The sequence below is a fragment of the Gigantopelta aegis genome, chromosome 1, assembly GCF_016097555.1.
Source record: "Gigantopelta aegis isolate Gae_Host chromosome 1, Gae_host_genome, whole genome shotgun sequence".
Taxonomy (NCBI): domain Eukaryota; kingdom Metazoa; phylum Mollusca; class Gastropoda; order Neomphalida; family Peltospiridae; genus Gigantopelta; species Gigantopelta aegis.
The window spans coordinates 35558466-35564374 of NC_054699.1; the positions used below are offsets into that span (position 1 = coordinate 35558466).

General features: G+C 39.3%; 1 long non-coding RNA gene across 1 annotated transcript; it reads right to left on the minus strand.

Annotated features, from left to right (window-relative positions):
• Nucleotides 1-5246, minus strand: LOC121367900. The gene is made up of 3 exons (XR_005957445.1): nt 5095-5246; nt 2797-2957; nt 1-666 (listed from the first exon to the last, which is right to left on the minus strand). It is a non-coding gene; the product is annotated as an uncharacterized LOC121367900 (long non-coding RNA).
• Between the last annotated feature and the right edge of the window lie 663 nt (nt 5247-5909).

The window sequence follows — 5909 nt, forward strand, 5'->3', positions numbered from 1 at the left end:
ATATGTCATATGCATGAACTTTTATTAAAAACTTAATTTAAATATTGGATTTGGCAAATTCAAGTGAGCCAGAAAAAGGTTATTTTGGGACAGTATGAGAGGGAAGTATGCACACTGGCAGCTGTCAACAGGACACATGGGCAATTTCAAACTGGGAGTGAACTGAAGACTAAAGTATCTGATGGCTGAGAGAATTGACCACAATCATAAACAAATTCAAAACAGAACAGCATCAGTTTACTGCATGACAGTATTTATTAACATAACACACACCACAGGTTCCATTCCACTGAAGACTGCTACATGCTAAGAGATACAAAAGTTCACAGTTGGCTTATCCTAAGAGAATATACCACACCCAGTGTGCTAACAATGAAGCCAAAGAAAAATCCAACAGAAAACCTGCACAACAAGGGTGCCTTTCAAAAGGGACACCAATGTCTGTTCAAAAGAACTATAGGTGTTACTAAAACAAAGTGTCTTAAGCCTGAAGGTGACAACATACCAGTTACCAAGAGACTTAGTCAAGAAGAGTTCAGCGCTGTGGTACACCATTGTGATGGACAGTCATACATCGTCAAGGATGCGGATGGAATTCCCAGTGACATTAGACTTCTCCGACCAATACGGATCTCAACTGGAGGTGTTACACAGGCAGGCGAGTTCCTGAAAGCAAAAATGGACATGAATGATTCCAAAGTTATACACTGTGGTATGCTTCTAATGATGTTTAATGACAGTAATGAAGACCACAGACTAGCTTCTCCAGGGTGCACTGGCAAGTACACATGGAATCTAGACTTGTGTCAGAAGTTGGGCCTATTCGAAAAACTTACTCGACCCCGAACTGAACTATAACTCTGTCGGCAACAAACTGTGAACAGTCGGTGAATTCTTTCGGATATATATATATATATATATATATGTTATAATTTTTTATGTATCTATGTATGTATGTATGAATGTATGTATGTATGTATGTACGTATATATTTACCTGAACTATTATAAAATGCAATCTGGATATATACCATGGCCTGAACATTTCTTTGCAACCATATTTCTACAGTGCTGCCTTTGATTATTGATTACATGTGGCTCTAGACATAAGTGGTGTATATTGACAGACAAACTGTGAGAAACATCAAAAGATTTTGGTAAAGTGACTGATTTGACATGAATCATGTATCGAAGCCTGTGTACATTAATTGGCTTGTGTTTATCCTGACCAGGCAGTCTAATATTCATGACACCATATGCCATATTTTTATAATGTCTGATATATCCATTCCATAATACACAATTATTTACATTACTCTGTCTTGTGTTTCTATTAATTTTATGCAAAGTGGTGGCTATCCACGGTGCATTCATGCTATATTTCCTTAATTATTATGCTAATTAGTGCTGATTAAAATATCCACCACACTTAAAAAAAAAAAAACGGCCTCGGTGGCGTTGTGGTTAGGCCATTGGTCTACAGGCTGGTAGGTACTGGGTTCGGATCCCAGTCGAGGTATGGAATTTTTAATCCAGATACCGACTCCAATCCCTGAGTGAGTGCTCCGCAAGGCTCAGTGGGTAGGCGTAAACCACTTCCACCGATCAGTGATCCATAACTGGTTCAACAAAGGCCATGGTTTGTGCTATCCTGCCTGTGGGAAGCGCAAATAAAAGATCCCTTGCTGCTAATCGGAAAGAGTAGCCCATGTAGTGGCGACAGCGGGTTTCCTCTCAAAATCTGTGTGGTCCTTAACCATATGTCTGACGCCATATAATCATAAATAAAATGTGTTGAGTGCGTCGTTAAATAAAACATTTCTTTCTTTCTTTCAAAAAACAACAATGTGTAGCCTAGTGTGTGCCGATGCCCTGAGAACACAAAAGCACATGGCTGGTGAAGTTTGCACCAATTACAACAAGGTCGCGGCCGGGCCTGTGCTATGCACTGGTAAAATAGTGTTAAGAGGGGGTTTGGAATGGGTAAGCTGTTCAGTTTTGACACATGACATACTATGATGCATACCGAGTAGGAAAACACCAAATTTGGTCATGTCTTTTAATAAGCATTAACGCAAGAGGCCATGAAGATTGCCAAGGGGGTTAGCAACACTGGGCTGAAATAATAGAAAATTAAGCTTCTCCACAACTCAAGTTCACCTGAACAAAGTTATAACATGGAGGTGACACTCCAAATGTTTGCTGTTGTATAATGGGGAGTACTGACAGCAGAACCTTATGAAATGGTCACATTAAAATTACAAGACCATACTGGGTACTGGCATATTTTAATATGTCATATGCATGAACTTTTATTAAAAACTTAATTTAAATATTGGATTTGGCAAATTCAAGTGAGCCAGAAAAAGGTTATTTTGGGACAGTATGAGAGGGAAGTATGCACACTGGCAGCTGTCAACAGGACACATGGGCAATTTCAAACTGGGAGTGAACTGAAGCCTAAAGTATCTGATGGCTGAGAGAATTGACCACAATCATAAACAAATTCAAAACAGAACAGCATCAGTTTACTGCATGACAGTATTTATTACCATAACACACACCACAGGTTCCATTCCACTGAAGACTGCTACATGCTAAGACATACAAAAGTTCACAGTTTACCTTATCCTAAAAGAATACACCACACCCAGTGAGCTAACAATGAAGCCAAAGAAAAATCCAACAGAAAACCTGCACAACAAGGGTGCCTTTCAAAAGGGACACCAATGTCTGTTCAAAAGAACTATAGGTGTTACTAAAACAAAGTGTCTTAAGCCTGAAGGTGACAACATACCAGTTACCAAGAGACTTAGTCAAGAAGAGTTCAGCGCTGTGGTACACCATTGTGATGGACAGTCATACATCGTCAAGGATGCGGATGGAATTCCCAGTGACATTAGACTTCTCCGACCAATACGGATCTCAACTGGAGGTGTTACACAGGCAGGCGAGTTCCTGAAAGCAAAAATGGACATGAATGATTCCAAAGTTATACACTGTGGTATGCTTCTAATGATGTTTAATGACAGTAATGAAGACCACAGACTAGCTTCTCCAGGGTGCACTGGCAAGTACACATGGAATCTAGACTTGTGTCAGAAGTTGGGCCTATTCAAAAAACTTACTCGACCCCGAACTGAACTATAACTCTGTCGGCAACAAACTGTGAACACTCGGTGAATTCTTTCGGATATATATATATATATATATCTATATATATGTTATAATTTTTATGTATCTATGTATGTATGTATGAATGTATGTATGTATGTATGTACGTATATATTACCTGAACTATTATAAAATGCAATCTGGATATATACCATGGCCTGAACATTTCTTTGCAACCATATTTCTACAGTGCTGCCTTTGATTATTGATTACATGTGGCTCTAGACATAAGTGGTGTATATTGACAGACAAAACTGTGAGAAAACATCAAAAGATTTTGGTAAAGTGACTGATTTGACATGAATCATGTATCGAAGCCTGTGTACATTAATTGGCTTGTGTTTATCCTGAACCAGGCAGTCTAATATTCATGACACCATATGCCATATTTTTATAATGTCTGATATATCCATTCCATAATACACAATTATTTACATCACTCTGTCTTGTATTTCTATTAATTTTATGCAAAGTGGTTGGTATCCACGGTGCATTCATGCTATATTTCCTTAATTATTATGCTAATTAGTGCTGATTAAAATATCCACCACACTTAAAAAAAAAAAAACGGCCTCGGTGGCATCGTGGCTAGGCCATCGGTCTACAGGCTGGTAGGTACTGGGTTCGGATCCCAGTCGAGGCATGGAATTTTTAATCCAGATACCGACTCCAAACCCTCAGTGAGTGCTCCGCAAGGCTCAGTGGGTAGGTGTAAACCACTTCCACCGACCAGTGATCCATAACTGGTTCAACAAAGGCCATGGTTTGTGCTATCCTGCCTGTGGGAAGCGCAAATAAAAGATCCCTTGCTGCTAATCGGAAAGAGTAGCCCATGTAGTGGCGACAGCGGGTTTCCTCTCAAAATCCGTGTGGTCCTTAACCATATGTCTGACGCCATATAATCATAAATAAAATGTGTTGAGTGCGTCGTTAAATAAAACATTTCTTTCTTTCTTTCAAAAAACAACAATGTGTAGCCTAGTGTGTGCCGATGCCCTGAGAACACAAAAGCACATGGCTGGTGAAGTTTGCACCAATTACAACAAGGTCGCGGCCGGGCCGGTGCTATGCACTGGTAAAATAGTGTTAAGAGGGGGTTTGGAATGGGTAAGCTGTTCAGTTTTGACACATGACATACTATGATGCATACCGAGTAGGAAAACACCAAATTTGGTCATGTCTTTTAATAAGCATTAACGCAAGAGGCCATGAAGATTGCCAAGGGGGTTAGCAACACTGGGCTGAAATAATAGAAAATTAAGCTTCTCCACAACTCAAGTTCACCTGAACAAAGTTATAACATGGAGGTGACATTCCAAATGTTTGCTGTTGTATAATGGGGAGTACTGACAGCAGAACCTTATGAAATGGTCACATTAAATTACAAGACCATACTGGGTACTGGGCATATTTAATATGTCATATGCATGAACTTTTATTAAAAACTTAATTTAAATATTGGATTTGCAAATTCAAGTGAGCCAGAAAAAGGTTATTTTGGGACAGTATGAGAGGGAAGTATGCACACTGGCAGCTGTCAACAGGACACATGGGCAATTTCAAACTGGGAGTGAACTGAAGACTAAAGTATCTGATGGCTGAGAGAATTGACCACAATCATAAACAAATTCAAAACAGAACAGCATCAGTTTACTGCATGACAGTATTTATTAACATAACACACCCCACCACAGGTTCCATTCCACTGAAGACTGCTACATGCTAAGAGATACAAAAGTTCACAGTTGGCTTATCCTAAGAGAATATACCACACCCAGTGTGCTAACAATGAAGCCAAAGAAAAATCCAACAGAAAACCTGCACAACAAGGGTGCCTTTCAAAAGGGACACCAATGTCTGTTCAAAAGAACTATAGGTGTTACTAAAACAAAGTGTCTTAAGCCTGAAGGTGACAACATACCAGTTACCAAGAGACTTAGTCAAGAAGAGTTCAGCGCTGTGGTACACCATTGTGATGGACAGTCATACATCGTCAAGGATGCGGATGGAATTCCCAGTGACATTAGACTTCTCCGACCAATACGGATCTCAACTGGAGGTGTTACACAGGCAGGCGAGTTCCTGAAAGCAAAATGGACATGAATGATTCCAAAGTTTACACTGTGGTATGCTTCTAATGATGTTTAATGACAGTAATGAAGACCACAGACTAGCTTCTCCAGGGTGCACTGGCAAGTACACATGGAATCTAGACTTGTGTCAGAAGTTGGGCCTATTCAAAAACTTACTCGACCCCGAACTGAACTATAACTCTGTCGGCAACAAACCCTGTGAACCCTCGGTAATCTTTCGGATATTATATATATACGAGTATCTATAACTATATGTTTATACATTTTCTTATGTATCTATGATGTAATGTATGAATGTATGTATGTTAGTATGTACGTATATATTTACCGAACTATTATAAAAAGCAATTGGATTATTACCAGGCCTGAACCTTTCTTTGAACCAATTTTACCCAGTGCTGCCTTTGGATTTGTTACATGTGGCTCTAGACTAAGTGGTGATAATTGGACAGACAAATGTGAGAAACATCCCCCCCCCCCCAAAAGATTTGGTAAAGTGGACTGATTTGGCATGAATCTGTAACGAAGCCTGTGTAAATTAATTGGCTTGTGTTTATTGGACCAGGCAGTCTAATATTCTGACAACCATATGCCATATTTTTATAATTCTGATTATCCATTCCATAATACACAATTATTTACA